Below are 17,513 nucleotides of genomic sequence, written 5' to 3'. Positions count from 1 at the left end.
TAAGGGAAGAGGTGCTTCCCCTTCCAAAGGAGACCCCTGTCAGGCCTGTTTCCAAACCTAGTGGATCCTCAGGGATCTGCATGGTCTGGAGAGATATGCAGGAGACCATAGCCATCCACATGAGGGTCCTGTGCCTCTGCAGCAGCTCTGGCCCTTCAGCAAGGCCTCCATCTCCTTAGTCCCATCCAAGAAGTTCCATTGATGGTCCACTACCAGGAACTCCCCCGAATGTGGTTGATTCCAAGATTCCCCATTGGGGGATACAGAGGAAAGAGGCTTAGATTAATATCTGTGATGCTTTCATGGAAGGAAGTGGATGTTATGCATACAACCAGTACCATCCCTAGCCTAGCACAATTTGGCCCTGCAATCACAGCCCTTACAAGCCGTATGAGAGGATCCCTTAGTCTAGTCCATTTGATTGAGAAACCTGAGCATGGTGGTCCCTAGACACACTTCCTTCTCAATCTCTTTTAGGTTAAAAGGTTTTTCATAATCTTTTTGAAGCCTCCAAACAAAGCCTAAAATCAGAGGAGTTGTGTTGAAATAGGACACATTAAGAATATAGGCAAATTGTCAGATTTAAACAAAGGAAGGAGTAGCTATGTAATGCATACTATAACTCTCAACCAATATACATGTTAAAATACTTACTTGTCTCTGTGTTCCAGCTTGTCCTTTGTCACAGACCCCCTTCAGGTTTGGCTGCCTGTCAGATACAATTTCCAATCTGAAGATAGGTGTCATCTTCCGCCACCCCCACCCTCCCACACCTAATTCCCAGTGCTATGATACTTCTCTCATTACTCTGATGTGTCTTCAGTCCTCAAGGCCCCAAAGCAGTATATTTCAGGTGTCTGTATAGGTGAATGCCTGTTGTATTTGTAACAAAGCCACTCTCCCCATTGGAATCACTGCATTGAACGAGTAGTTTAAAATTTGTTTTCCTGTACACTTTCCACGTCTTATTTCTAAAGAAATCTTTCCTTCACTCCATCCCCAGTTTGTGACCACCTATTATGTTAATTGTCCTTGCTTAAAGTATCAACCTGGCACCAGCCCACTGTCTGCCTTTAAAGAGACAGGACTCATTTGATCAAGCTAAAAGGGAATTATAAAATTGATTACTGACAGATTCAGGGAGACTGTCACAACTGGATTTTATTTCCCCCCTCTAGGATACTACCTTCCAAAATGTAAACCCATGACCCCTTTAACAAAATGGAGTTGTATGGCTGTGAGGAACATTTATTTTAACACAACCCGACACAACCACCTATTCCCAAGGTTTCTGTGACTTTTAATAGACATTTTTGCTCTATTATATTTGACTAAGATTTGGGACTATACTTGGAAATTCCATGCAAAGTGCTGGAAATACTGCTTTTCATTTGTTTCTGTGCAGTATTCCTATATTTACTGATGAAAACAGCTTCTGTTTAGCTTCAATTATTTTAAAATGTGGTAGAGCCAGTTACTCATGGCAACAGTCTCAACTAACGGACCTCCATGCTTTCTTATTACATCTTTCTTGCATAACCTACAATCACCTTACCTATCAGACTCAGACTAATGACAACCAATTATTCTCTCTCTATCTTGGGCATTTCATCATGGTAAGTAGGTGCCTGGAACAAAGTTTCTGCCAGATTAAAATGTCTTTTCAATGCCCTCGAATCTGGCAGCACTGGAGAAACTAAAGAGCCCTAGAGAAAAATCTTCAAAAAAATCTTTGAAAATCTGTATCATGTAAGCATTGAAGCATATTATCTTTCAGCTTCTTAATATCTATATAGGCTCAGATACTGATAGCCATTGTACTTCTAATTTACTTTTTACACTAACTAGTCTCATTGAATCCCCCATTTGCTGCAAGATTCAGTATCTGAGATTTGAAATACAGTGAAATTCCACTATTTCAGCAAGGCAGCTGTAGTTAAAAGGATATTCTCCCTCATATGTGAAAGTCCTTTTTCCTTTAACTCTAGGACATGTCTCTCAGGGAAATGCAAAGTTTTAAAGGTAAGGTTTACAACCATGACAATTACTTACAGCAAGGCACTTTAGAGTGAGATTGGTTCCCGGATGCTACAATTCAGGGCTGGGCAAAGAGATGAAAGAAGTGTCATCAACTAGAATGCAAAATATGTTGCTAATTCTTGTGTGAGTGAGTGAGATTTTTGTGCTTAAAAAAAAACAACTTAATGCAATTTCATGATTCTGAAAATTGTTTGCAGAGAGGGATGTGAAAACCCAAGAAGTATCTTCTGTGCAAAAGTTGAACTAGAATGGGAGTTTTTGTAGAGGATTAGAAAGTGAAGACTATTTCCCCACTTCTGTTCATGTTCTGCAGAGACTGCATGGCTTAGATTTGTCTGGAAGCCAAAAGTTTATAAGTTTTGTTCTCACCATTGTTATGAGCTGCTGAGAATTTTATTTTTGCTTTTATATAACACACTACAAACATTATTTATGCCCTTCTTGTACTGCTTAGTGTTAGTTGTTCTAATTTTCTGGTGAGCCTTCCATGCCCTGCACAGATGAACCAATGTCTTCTATATAGGAGGATTGCAATTGGTTTTACAGAGCAATGACCAATCTAGATTTTGACACTAACCATATAGATCATCACAAGGTGTATAAAATCCTGTAATTGCATTATTAAACCTAGAATACCACTAATACTGCCTCCTCTTCCCTATTTTCTTATGAGTAAATCTGAAGTAATGAGCCAAAGACAGGACCAGTGGCAAGCTTTTCAATTTTAGTATTTGCCCTAAAGCAACATGCACAAGAAGAGACCATGTCTCGTCTTGGAGCTAGTCAGGGAAACATGAGGAAATATTTGCAGGCAACGTAACATTGTCCAGCATTCTGACATGCAAGCTGCATTGAGTAAACCAGTTCAGCGCAAGCAAATCTGAAAACCCATGTTGCTCCTGGTCACTTTGAATTACTTTGATGCTGGATAAAATCTAAATTTAAACAAATACATTCAGTGACTTGCCTTTTGATATGTTCTAGAATTTGGTGATGTGATTTACAGTTCCAGTACTATTGAGGAAGCAAAGAATAGCCAGTCAAACATTCAGGCCCTTGAGCTTTCGTGACACAATGAATCACTGGTGCCTTCAAAACAATTGTTGGAACAGTATTTACCATTCTTCTGTAGCATAACAAAGCTTTGTTGAGAGCAGAGTTACCGTTGATCAGAACATTTCATCTTCTGTACTACTTTCATTTAAAAACTGGTATATGTGTGATTAGGGAAGAGTAATTGAAATAATGGATGAGCTCTATTATTTGCAATTAGCTTTTAGCTTACTGACATATGCAAGACATGTACCAGTTGCCTGCAAGTTGGGTCTTCTGCAATATAAGCAACATTAGACATCACTAAATTAGATGGGCATTGTACTCTTGTCTGATATTCTAACTTACCCCCCTCAACGGTTTTTGAAGTAAGTCTTCCATGCTGTGTGATTTCCAGGTTAAATTTTGCTGTGTTGGGGCATGAGGGAGTCCAGAGTACTTTTTTTTTTTTTTTTTAAGTAGCCTATGTTGGTCAACTATAGTGCTTAAAAAGGTCCCCATCTTGTAATTGGTCTCACATCCACACATGGCCCTATTGACTTCAATGGGTCTCTTATAGGGCTAAAGAATCATGGAGCCGATTAGAGGATCAGTGGTCTACAGGTCAACTCCTTCTTTTACACGAAGGACAAATAGTGCACAATCAGAAGCAAAACAAACTTTCCTATACTTGTTTGCCAATATGCCTCTCACTTACCTTGGAGGAATTAGAGGCTTCTCTCTTCTGAGCCACCTACTGCTTAGGAAGGGTAACACTCTACTCATGGGAATAACTATTTTAAATACATGCATTTTAAAAGCTCTCTGTTCTCACCTCCCTTTCCCTCATCATTCATCATCCACCTTCATTCACCATGTCTAAGTGAGCATTTCATCAATCCAAATTTAGTTAGCAGATGAAATGTGCATCTGTGCAAGAGTTACTGGACTACATCCCCTTCCCCACTCATCTCTGTTTTTGAAGCTAAAGGAGGAAACAATTTTTTAACTTTAAACACGAATTTTAAAAGCAATTACTTGTTATGTATGCGTGCAGATGACTTTAACCTTCTTCAGGAGTAAAAAGCAACCAATAAGAAGTTAGAAAGGAAGGAAGATGTTAGGTAATAGAGTGGGGAGGGAAAAGAAACAGACAGCTATATTTGTTACAGATTTATGGACTTGGAATTCTAAAGGTAGCAGCCAAAGTTTCACATACTGAAAATTATTTAAAAATAATTATGCAAATTACACCCTCACTGATCATATGGAGTTTTTGCATGGTTCAATAACTATATAATGGTGGGTCACTAACTACACCACATTTTGGGTAGGTCTACATTTGCAGTGGGAGGTTTGATTCCCAGCTTATGTAGATTTATCTGTGCTAGCTCTGCTTGAGCTAGCATGCTAAAAATAGTAGAGTAGCCAGGGGTAGCATGGGTAGTGGCTAGAACCAGCCACTGGAAACTCACCCACCCATGGGCACATACTAGGGCAACTAACCTGAGCGTCTGCCTATGCTATCCCCAGCTACACTAATATTTTTAGCTCATTAGCTCAAGCAAAGTTGGTGCATGTCTAGTTACCTGCACTGGAAAGCATCCAGCTGCAGCGTAGCGTACACATAAGAGGCCAAGGCAATTTCACTGTAGCAAACTCAAATCTTGTTCTTGAATCTCCTAGTAATGCTATAGTACATTTTTCTTTTTCGATCCCTAAAAGCAATCGGAGGTACCCACATCCACAAACTGAGATATGTGTTTACAAAACCCAAATGTCAAATGTATATATTCCATGAACTTCTATAGCAGTGACATCTATGTGATTAGTTTTGGGAATGCTTCCAGCACCCATCATGATTAGACTGCCTGTGGGACTGTGTCTCTGACATTCTAGTAATGTCACCCCTCCATATACTATATGCTTCAGTGTTCCTTTCTGATTTAAGAGCAGACTGTAGCTTTTCTGTCACATAAAATGCACAATAAAAACCATCACCAGTCATTCCATGCCTCTGCAAAGAATGTATATAATAATCAGGCAAATAAATAAAACTTCAATTGACTTAAAATGAAAACAAATTGCTTATTTGTTAAAAAAAATAAACCATCCAAAAAATTCAGTGTTTAATTGTAATAAACATACAGTCATATAAAAAGTACATCTTTCCTATTGAAGCTGTTCCACTTTGTGTAAAAACATAAATATTCATTGGGCCAAAGAGAGAAAGCGAGAATTATTTTATAGTTTGGAGATGAAGACATTCATCTGGGAGGTAGGATATATATGGATTCAATTCATACCTTTGACTCAGGAACAGAAGACTGAAATCCACATTTCCTAAGTCCCAGAACCACATCATGTGAGGCACTATGCAAACCCATAGTAAAAGAAAGACTCTAGCCACTATCAGTTTACAGACCAATTAGACAAGGCCACAAAGTGGGGAGGAGGGGATATTAGCTTAAATCTACATCCTTTTCCTTTTGACTGATTTATTTAATTTTAACTCTGCCCATATCTCCTTCCATAAGTGTATATTAAGCAAAATGTATCCATGCTATGATTCCTATAATCCTTATCCACATTAGGACACTATACCTTGTTCCAGACTGGATCCCTGAATCACAATTCCCGCAAAATTTGAGGAAAGGATTAAATTTAGGACCAGATTGGAATGTAAATTTTGCAATTTTACCCATCTCCAGTGACTGTCCAAATAAACCTTATTATTCATGTGAATCAGAGGATATATCTGAAATTCAGGCGGTGGGGGAACAGAATTTGAGAAAAAGCAGAAGGTTTAAGTTTTGGGAACATCTCTAAATGTTGCATAATCTGAATTTTGAATAGTAGAGGTTTCCATAATCAGAATACACTGGTACACATATAAATTTTATATGCAAGAGGGCTCCTTGAAAGACACTTTTTATAAATAGAGCAAATGTTAATATAAGCCCCTCCCCTCCCCCACGAATAATTTATATTAAATAGCAATAAGGGAACCCTCAACCTTATAGACTCATAGACTTTAAGGTCAGAAGGGACCATTATGATCATCTGGTCTGACCCCCTGCATGCTGCAGGCCACAAGACCCTTCCCTGGACTCTGCCGTTGAAGTCCCCAATCCTGTGTTTTAGTGACTTCAATCAGCAGAGACCCTCCTGCTAGTGATCCCTGCCCCATGCTGCGGAGGAAGGCGAAAAACCTCCAGAGGCTCAGCCAATCTACCCTGGAGGAAAATTCCTTCCCGACCCCAAATATGGCGATCAGTAAGACCCCGAGCATGTAGGCAAGAGTCTCTAGCCTGACCCTTGTTGGCCATTATGCTATTTACGTACCATTGCTTGGTTTTCCTTGGCTACTATGTTTTACCATTAAACCATTCCCTCCATAAACTTATCTAACTTAATCTTAAAACCAGACAGGTCCGTCGCCCCCACCGTTTCCCTCGGAAGGCCGTTCCAATATTTCACCCCTCTGACGGTCAGAAACCTTCGTCTAATTTCAAGCCTGAACTTCCCCACGGCCAGTTTATATCCATTCGTTCTCGTGTCGACATTAGTACTAAGCTGGAGTAATTCCTCTCCCTCCCTTGTATTTACCCCTCTGTTATATTTAAAGATAGCAATCATATCCCCCCTCAGCCTTCGCTTTGTCAGACTAAACAACCCAAGCTCCTCTAATCTCTTTTCATACGACAGGTTTTCCATTCCTCTGATCAACTTAGTCGCCCTTCTCTGCACCCGTTCCAGTTTGAGTTCATCTTTTTTAAACATGGGAGACCAGAACTGCACACAGTACTCCAAATGAGGTCTCACCAGCGCCTTATACAACGGAAGCAGGACCTCCTTATCCCTACTAGATATACCTCGCCTAATACATCCCAAGACCGCATTGGCTTTTTTCACCGCCACATCACATTGTCGACTCATAGTCATCCTGAGGTCCACAAGGACCCCTAGGTCCTTCTCCTCTTCCGTTACTTCTAACCAATGCGTCCCCATCTTGTAACTAAAACATAACCTTGATATGGTTGGGAAATATTAGGACAACAGCATTTAAGTAACACCTCCTGAAATATTGCCATTGGACTACATGATTTCCCCAGAAGCTTCCACAATTTTGAGTCCCAATAAGTTATTCGGTAAGGAATCTGTACAAGTTAAATCAATATAAACTATGTTTAAATGGGTTTGAATGTGTCCACACAGGAGTTTGAACTGCTTTTTGTTAAATAAGTGCACCTTTGTGCATAGACAAGACCTAACACAATGGTACTATTCACATATTTATAGTTATACACATGTAAGTGTTCGACAGGCACTGAACTAAATCAGAAAAGGCGATTCAGTGAAGTTTCCTGTTGTACATTCCATTTAATCATCAAAGAAATTTTCCATCCAGAATTCTCTAATGCTTGAGTTACATATGCACATTTTAAAACTTGTATTGGTCAACATTTAAACTGTATCATTTAAATGGTTAAAACAAAGTCTTATATTGTGTGACAAGGGGCTAGATCCAGAAATGGATTTAAGCATTGCCACACTCAGCCCTGCAACCCCCAACTTCTAGGCACTTTGCCATATGCCTCCTACATGGGAGAATTAAATTTAAGAATAGGATTCACAGAAGTTAGCAAGCTGAGCCTGGAGCATTCTAAGGTGTTCAATAGGAAATGGCAGAGGAAAGTGTGGCTAAGCCCCACCCTCCAAAGCCTCCCTTTGACCTGGGCTTAGGCACCTCTCTTTGCTTTGGGATTCACGACCATGAACCTGTTCCTTGAATTAAGCATCTAAGCCAGGTCAAGTCAGCCCTCTCTTTCTCCCTGTCTTTTTTGTGAGAGGGGAGAGACCCCTCACTCCATTATAGTCAATAACCCGTGAGTTAGAGCACTTAGCTAAGATGTGGGAGACTTGTTCTGGAACCTGGGTCTCCCATATCCTACCTGAGAGCCTAACAGCTGGGCTAGAGAATTAATCGCTGTAGCCCAATACATATTGAACTACTTATACATAATGGAACAGCTTCAACAGGAGAGATCAGAAAACCCACCCCAGAATAGCCTGTGGGATATGGCACTCACTTGGGATATAGATTCATAGATTCTAGGACTGGAAGGGACCTCGAGAGGTCATCGAGTCCAGTCCCCTGCCCGTATGGCAGGACCAAATACTGTCTAGACCATCCCTGATAGACATTTATCTAACCTATTCTTAAATATCTCCAGAGATGGAGATTCCACAACCTCCCTAGGCAATTTATTCCAGTGTTTAACCATCCTGACAGTTAGGAACTTTTTCCTAATGTCCAACCTAGACCTCCCTTGCTGCAGTTTAAGCCCATTGCTTCTTGTTCTATCCTTAGAGGCTAAGGTGAACAAGTTTTCTCTCTCCTCCTCATGACACCCTTTTAAATACCTGAAAACAGCTATCATGTCCCCTCTCAGTCTTCTCTTTTCCAAACTAAACAAACCCAATTCTTTCAGCCTTCCTTCATAGGTCATGTTCTCAAGATCTTTAATCATTCTTGTTGCTCTTCTTTGGACCCTTTCCAATTTCTCCACATCTTTTTTAAAATGCAGTGCCCAGAACTGGACACAATACTCCAGCTGAGGCCTAACCAGAGCAGAGTAGAGCGGAAGAATGACTTCTCGTGTCTTGCTCACAACACACCTGTTAATACATCCCAGAATCATGTTTGCTTTTTTTGCAACAGCATCACACTGTTGACTCATATTTAGCTTGTGGTCCACTATAACCCCTAGATCCCTTTCTGCCGTACTCCTTCCTAAACAGTCTCTTCCCATTCTGTATGTGTGAAACTGATTTTTCCTTCCTAAGTGGAGCACTTTGCATTTGTCTTTGTTAAACTTCATCCTGTTTAACTCAGACCATTTCTCCAATTTGTCCAGATCATTTTGAGTTATGACCCTGTCCTCCAAAGCAGTTGCAATCCCTCCCAGTTTGGTATCATCCGCAAACTTAATAAGCATACTTTCTATGCCAATATCCAAGTCATTAATGAAGATATTGAACAGAGCCGGTCCCAAAACAGACCCCTGTGGAACCCCACTCATTATGCCTTTCCAGCAGGATTGGGAACCATTAATAACAACACTCTGAGTACAGTTATCCAGCCAGTTATACACCCACCTTATAGTAGCCCCATCTAAATTGTATTTGCCTAGTTTATTGATAAGAATATCATGCGAGACCGTATCAAATGCCTTACTAAAGTCTAGGTATACCACATCCACAGCTTGTCCCTTATCCACAAGACCCGTTATCCTATCGAAGAAAGCTATCAGATTGGTTTGACATGATTTGTTCTTTATAAATCCATGCTGGCTGTTCCCTATCACCTTACCACCTTCCAAGTGTTTGCAGATGATTTCCTTAATTACTTGCTCCACTATCTTCCCTGGCACAGAAGTTAAACTAACTGGTCTGTAGTTTCCTGGGTTGTTTTTATTTCCCTTTTTATAGATGGGCACTATATTTGCCCTTTTCCAGTCTTCTGGAATATGGGAGACTGAAGTTCAGATCACTGCTCCAAATCAGCAACAGCACAGATCTGAAAACAAATCTCAGGTGAGTGCCCTAACCACGGAGCTATAGGGTATTAAAAAGGCACAGTTATGACACAGTCCTTCCTAATCTGATCATCTCCAGCCGTCTTTGAGTGAGGCCTAATCCAGTAGGGATGCTCAGGCCAGGCCCAGCAGGTGAGATAGGCAGGAAATGCCTAGCTTGAGAATCCTGGTGAGGCTTAGTAGTGAGTTAAGGAATCAAGTAGCTCAGCACCCTTAATGTTTAGGCTATGTTACACATGCCCATTGGCAGAAGTGTAAGCTGGTAGGGAACTTTGCCAGCAGAAACTTAGGGCTTGGCTACACTTGTGAGTTACAGTGCATTAAAGTAGCCCCGGGCACACTAGCTCACTATCCGTCCACACTGGCAAGGCACGTAAAGAGCTCAGATTCCATGACTAAAGTGCTCCTGGTACACCACCTCGGCAAGTAGAACAACATTTGATATGGCGCCGCTGGAGTGCCCCAGCATCAGTGTGAACAAGGGGTTGTGTTACTGCGCTCTTATCAGCCTCCGGAAACATCCCCTAATCCCTTAAATCAAGTGGCCACTTTTGTCATTGTTTTGGATATGCCCTTTGAAAGCTCCGTTTGACAGCCGGCATTCTTATCTGCGCCGAGACAAAGCAACCATTACTGTGGAATGCTGTGAGACAGCAAGAGAGGTGGTGGTGGGGGGGAAGTCTGCTGCTGTCTGAACTTACAAGACAGCATGCTGACATGATCTCAGCCTCCCCAAAACCCACTCTCTCTCTTCCCACATACACACAACACACTCCCTGTCACACTCCCTCCCAACCCCGCATTTGAAAAGAACGTTGCAGCCACCTGCATGCTGGGATAGCAACCACAATGCACTGCGCTCTGTGGCCCTTGCAAGTACTGCTAATGTGGCCACACCAGTGTGCTGTCAGCTGTTAGTGTGGACAGACTACAGTGCTTTCCCTATTGCACTCTATGAAGGCTGGTTTAACTCAAAGCACTCTACATCTGCAAGTGTAGCCATGCCCTTAGATGCTGAGGGAATATAGGAGTCTGCAGAGTTGGGAGGCAGCTAAGCAGGGGTTTTGAGGATCCCAGCAGTGCCTAAAGTTGGATTGAGATGCCTAAAGTGGCAGTTATACATATAACCCTTAGGTAGATCTAGCCCAAAGTCTCTGAAGTGCATTTTCAAAGCAATACTAAATGTACTGAAATCACCTTGGAGCAGGAGGCTGCACAGCTTTCAAGGGAGGAGCAGAAAGTCAAAACAATTTCATTATGTTAGACTGCCCTCCTTATTAAATTCAGAAATTCTTTGGCAAGGCACGTACATAATGAAAGCTCTGAAAGAATGTTACTGTTCTGACATATGTTCTGATTATTTGGAGAATCAGAAGTGTATTTATGCATTTTGGAAGATTGAGATCTGTTGTAATTCTCTCTGAAATATTCTTTTCATTTCTACTACTACATGCACACAGACAAATCTTGGTGTGTAAACCACAGACTTGCAGTAGGGTTGGATCTGGAAGTGTACTTCTCCAATCTTCTAAGGGTATTGTGCATGACTAACAATGCATCAGAGATTGCAGGCAGCCCTGTTGGTTTTAGCAAGCTTTTCACCCCACAGAACCAAAATAGTTCCTTTGGCAGATGAGGAAGAGGGACCCAGTCACTATTTCCTACTCCTTTGATGCCACTAGCTCTGCTTTCAGTAGTAGCCCCACGGTGTCTTTGTGCCCATCTCTAGAGTCTGTACAGGAGTGGAAGTGGGGTGGGGGTAGAAAGGCTTCTTGCATGGCCAGAGGTGAAAAGGAGATGCAAGTCTATTCACAATTATCCATAACTGGCATGAAACAAACAGAACAATGTCAAACATGTGCAGCGCAATCAAGGTATACAATGATCTCCATTTGTTCTGGTAACCCCTTCCACTGTAATTATCTGCAGTGTGAAGTTAGAAGTCTAGATGACCAAAATGAGAGCTGGGTGACATCAGTAGCTCTTTAATGACCTGAAAATCAAAAATGAATACTATAAAAAGTGGAAATATGGACAAATTGCTAAGGAGGAGTACGAGCATGTAGGGACAAAAATCAAAAAGACTAAGGCACAAAATGAGTTATAGCTAGCATGATACATAAAAGGCAATAAGAAGAGGTTCTATAAATAGACAAGGAGCAAGCAAAAGATGAAAAAAGTGTAGGTCCTCTATTTAGCAGGAAAGGAGATTTAATAATGGATGACATCAAGAAGGCTAAGGTGTTGAATGCCTAGTTTGAATCAGTTTTAACTAAAAAGATAAACTGTGACCAGATACTTAATACATTTAATAACAACAATAAGGGGGAAGGAGTGCAAGTCAAAATAGGGAAAGACCAGGTTAAAGATTGTTTAGTTAAATTGGCAGTGAAGTGCACCATAGGGTACTTAAGTAACTAGCTGAAACAATCTTAGGACCATTAGCAACTACCTTTGAACTACTCAAAGGATGGATGAGATACCACAGGATTAGAAAAGATCAAGCACACTATCTTTAAAAAGGGGAAAGCAGATGCCCAAAGAATTATAAACCAGTCAGCCTAACATTGATACCTAGAACAATAGTGGAACAAATTATGAAACAATCGATTTGTAAGCACATAAAGGTTAAGTAATAGCCATTGTGAATTTGTCAAGAACAAATCATGCCAAACTAACCTAATTTCCTTTTGTCAGGAGCATTAACGCAGCAGCGCTTTGAAGTGCGAGTGTGGTCAGGGCGCCAGCACTGGGAGAGAGCTCTCCCAGCGCTGCAGGTACTCCACCTCCACTAGGGGATTAGCTTACAGCACTGGGAGTGCAACTCCCAGCGCTGGGGCACTGTTTACACTGGCGCTTTACAGCGCTGTAACTTGCTGCACTCAGGGGTGTGTTTTTTCACACCCCTGAGCGAGAAAGTTGCAGCGCTGTAAAGCGTCAGTGTAGCCATAACCTTACTGGCCTAGTGGAGGAGGTGTGTTTGGGAGGGGGGGGGAGAGAAGAAGGGGAACTGTAGACATGCTATATATTGCTATATGCTAGATATATTAATTTTAGTAGGGCTTTTGACACAGTACCACATGACATCAGCAATTTCAGGAAATGCAGTCTAGATGAAATTACTGTAAAATAGGTGCACAACTGGCTGAAAGACTGTACTCAAGGAGTGGTTATCAATGGTTTGGTGTCAAATTGGGGTCACCTATCTAATGGGGTCCTGCAGGTGGTCTATCATGGGTTCACTACCATTCAACATTTAAATTAGTGACTTGGATAATGGGGTGGAGAGTATGTTTATAAAATCTGCAGATGACACCAATCTGAGCGGGGTCTCGCATGTTGGAGGACAGGACTAAAATTCAGAACAACCTTGACAAATTGGAGTACTAGTCTTAAATCAACAAGATGAAATTCAATAAAGACAAAAATCAAATGCAAAATAGGGAATAAGTGGCTAGGCAGTAGTATTGCTGAAAAGAATCTGGGTTTTAGAATCTGCAGGGCTGGAACCTGCAACGTTGGGGTTTAGGGCCACTGACTCCTCCACAGCAGGACCCTGCAAGATTAGGCTAGGCAGTAAGTACTGCCCAGTAGGACCTGAATGGCCAATACCAGTACTTAAACCAGGAAGCCATAAAGAGGAGCTGTCCAAGCAATACCACAGATTGCCTACCTGTCTTTGCTCAGGACCCTGGTTGCGATATACTGTAGACTCTGGCTTCCAACCCTGGTTTGTCCTCAACTTCACTATTCAATTGCTTTCTATAACTTGGTGCACAACCCTGACCCTGCCGGACTCCTGATGCCTGACTCAGTTAATCTTCTGGCCTATCTTGACTCAGACCTCCCAGAACCTGACTCCCAACTCCTGCTCTGACCACCAGGTCTGACCATCCTCATCCCAGTCATGATGCTGGGCATTATGGGGGATCACAAATTGAATACTAATTAATGATTAAGTTGCTAAAAAGGCTAATATTCGTATGTGTATTAGCAGAGTGTTGTATGTAAGATACAGGAGACAATTGTCCTACTCTGCTCTGTACTGGTGAGGCCTCAGCTGGAGTACGGTTTCCAATTCTGGGAGCCATACTTTAGGAATGAGGTAAACTGTACAGCACCCAAAGGAGAGCAACAAAAATGATAAAAAAGGTTTAAAAAGCTTGATCTTTTGGAAAGGTTAAAAAACTAGGCATAATAATTGCATGTCAATTTGAACTGAAAAATCTGTCGTTTCAGCCAACAGACCAAAAAAAATCAATTATGCTGTCAATATAGTACAGATAAAGTATTGTTTTGGTTGTGGTTTTTTTTTTTTTTTTTTGCAGTTAAGCAAACATGATGCTCTGATTCCTTCAGGGTAACAGAACAAGCTCTCTAGGAGAGAGAAAAACAGGTATTAAAGACAGATGAGAAGAAAATAAAATAAGGAATAAAGAATGTGCAGTTGTTTTTCTCACACTTCCTTTTATGTTGAGGATTCAATCTTCAAACTGATATCCCTAGTTACACAGTCACTTTGATCTTTAGGAAGAGTGTTCCTCAAATTCCTGTTGTCTATCATGCTTGAATACTAGCTTTTTGAAGACAGTGATTTCTGCCACGGCTTCATCACTCTTTCACTTGCGGACCACACTGATCTTCCACAGCAGCATATTTAAGTGTTAAGCAGTAATCAGAACTGTGAACAATCCCTTCCTGTATAGCATTAGAATTCTCTGAGGATTATCTAGAATGTAAGAGTTTGGTTTAAAGGGCATTGCCTATTGCATTATTCCTCCAATTACTTGGAATTCTTGATCTCAGAGCAAATGTACCTTTGGCATGATAAGATCACATGGATCAGGATCCCTTATTCTGTTTCACTGCAGGAACAGGGTGTTGACACAGTTTTGGCCTAGGGCTTGCTGCTGCTTACTCCATATGCTGGATCAGTTATATAGATACTAACTAAAAAGCAGATCAGCAACCAATCCTTGAACTACTCCACCACAAATCTACAAATCTTGTGCTTCCTCCCCCATACCACCCCCCCATTGTTACCCCCACTCCATGACCCTATCTAAAATCCAACTGAGTTCCTTAGAGCAGGTTTTCATATCTATATGGTCACAAGTTATGAATAGTGTGTGATATGAATAGTATACTCAAGACATACAAGAAAACATGAGGCTCAAAAAATTATATTCACTCATAGTGACCACTGTCTCTAACCCCTCCTCTGCCTTAGGTCAAGAACTCACCAAATCTAAGCACTGCTGCTATGTAGCTTGCCTAGCGCATTTTTATTATATGCTTACCTTAATGGAAGTCATATAGTGTCTGAGTGCCTCACAATCTAAAGTATTTACTTATCCACACAATATCTCTGTGAGATGGGAAGCACTACTATCCCCATTTTTACAGAAGGGAAATGTAGGCACAGAGTCTATGGCTACTGTCTACACTACAGCTGGGAGCATGCATCCCAGCTTGGGTAGATAGGCATGCGCTAGCTCTTCTTAAACTAGTGCATTAAAAATAGCAGTAGAACCAGGAATAGCTTGGGCAAGCCACCTGAGTACAAATCCACCTGGCCCCCCCTTGCTATCTATGTAGGTGGCTAGCCTGAACCACTGCCCATGATACCCTTGGCTATACTACTATTTGTAGTGAGCCAGCTTGAGCAGAGTTAGCGCATATCTGTCTACTGGAGTGAGAAGCCCACCCCCAGCTGCTGTGTAGACAAAACCAAGTGTACGTTTACACAGCCCATGGCAGTACATACAACTCCCAGCCCAACAGGCTTGGGCTGGGGAGCTTGTGACAAGCTCTAAAAAAAATAGCTGTGTTGACAGTGCTCTGAAGCCTAGGGAGGGAGGTGGGCTTCAGAGCCTGAGAAGCAACTTGAAAATACCATCTACACAGCTATTTTTACACTGCTAGCATGAGCCCTGCTAGACCAAGTCTGTCAACCCAGGCTGGGAGGCTCACGGCCGGAGGTTGTATAGATATAGCTTAAGAGACTTGCCCAAGGTCACCCAGGAAGGCTGTGCCAGAGTAAGGAACTGAACTCAGGTCCCTCAAGTTTCAGGTTAGTGCCTTAGTCAATGGACCATCCTTCCTCTGCAGAGATCCTTCTACCTAGAGATAGGTAGCATTTCAATTTTTGTTTTGCATTTTTTAAATTTTTTCAGTTGAGAGAAATACAAATATGGATGTCAAATATGGGACAACTCATCACATTCACGGTATATTTGATATCAACACATAAATTGCTATTTATTATTATATGCACCCACTGAACCCCAAAGTGCATGTACAGTTCCTGACTTGTGTGATCAAGTACTCTCTGTATACAAATGTGAGTAGTTTTGCATCAAAAATTGATGACACTAGCTAATTATTTTAAATATGGCCCTTTGTTTTAATCAAAGCTCACTGTGTAATACTATAATCACAGCTCAAACCGTGGGGACTGCACTTTATGCAAAAAACATACATTTCAGAACAACGGGCAGTGCAAGTAATGAACTGAGTCATTATGGTGAATGAGTTACCTGTCACCGGAGGTTAAGGTTATTTGCAAAGCTCTGTGAAGAGCTTCATCTTGAGACTGCCCATGACTAAAAAAGTCAAGCATGCTGTGCTTTAAAAAAAAAAAAAAAAAAAAAAAAAGGCAGCCCAGATTCTAAAAGGACTGCATTTTTTCTCCATATGAGCTCAGTTCTGGTGTGATGATGTTTTTAAAAGTTGGGACTGAAGAATAGGGCAAGTAGCAAGAATGTACAAAGCCTACAGTCACTTTAAAAGGGGACATAAACAAGACAGAACAAGTGTTGCTGAGAGAGGGGAACACCTTTCCCCTCCCCACTTTCTCTCCAAAGCTGGACCATGTCAAGGGACAGATTCACAAAATGGTCTGTGCTTGCTGAAATCCCCTGGCATATAATGAGGGGAGTGGAATCTTCCCACACAAGCCACTATTGTAGCTGTATCTCTTTGGTTGTGTTACCACTTTCCCCATCCCCACTTGACTTGAGAATTGATGGATACATAAGCATAGTCATCGCCACTATTATTAGAAGTCCTGTAATGTTAGGAAACAGGCTCACATAAAGGAAAGAAAGGCTGAGAGCTATTGTAACCATCTTACCCCTGTCTTTACATAGACCTATTCCTACTAAGTAATGGTGTAAATGTCCATTTCCATATTAAAATGCATTTTGATATATTTCATACTAGCCTCTCAGATAAAATATTCCATTCATTTCAATTATAATGTTATCCTGCAGAATGAGCTTTAAAGTATTAAAACATAAAATAAAATAAATAAAAACATTAAAAGCCAGATCAAGAGCACAGGAAGTGTTTTCACTTTCAGTGTGAGAGACTACAAAAGTATTTGTCTGGCCATGCAATGGGATCTCTTTGAAATTCATTAAATGAGACACTATCAGCACAATCCTGAAGCCCTGACTCAGGCAAAACTCCCACTGATCTCAATGAAAGCCCTGGCTCAATAAGAATGGAAAGCTAGCTGCTTTTTATGTCATTACCATCTTTACAAGCAAAATGTACTTCATTAATCATGGTGATGTTCTGTTCCAAAGAGAAGCCCACCTCCCTTAACCCCCACCAAAACACAAGATTTTGTTTGAAGTGCAATGGAATTCACCACAGCCTTTATTTATTTTAATTTTCAGTCAACACCAGGACCATGCAGAAGGCAATGTAGCGTTACCATACGTCCGGATTTTCCCGGACATGTCCGGCTTTTGGGGGCTCAATCCCCGTCCGGGGGGAAATCCCCAAAAGCCGGGCATGTCCGGGAAAATCGGGAGGGAGGGCTCGGCTGCA

Source organism: Trachemys scripta, chromosome 5 (assembly GCF_013100865.1).
Source record: "Trachemys scripta elegans isolate TJP31775 chromosome 5, CAS_Tse_1.0, whole genome shotgun sequence".
Classification (NCBI taxonomy): domain Eukaryota; kingdom Metazoa; phylum Chordata; order Testudines; family Emydidae; genus Trachemys; species Trachemys scripta.
The sequence above is the reverse complement of the archived record's forward strand: the minus strand, read 5'-3'. Positions refer to the sequence as shown.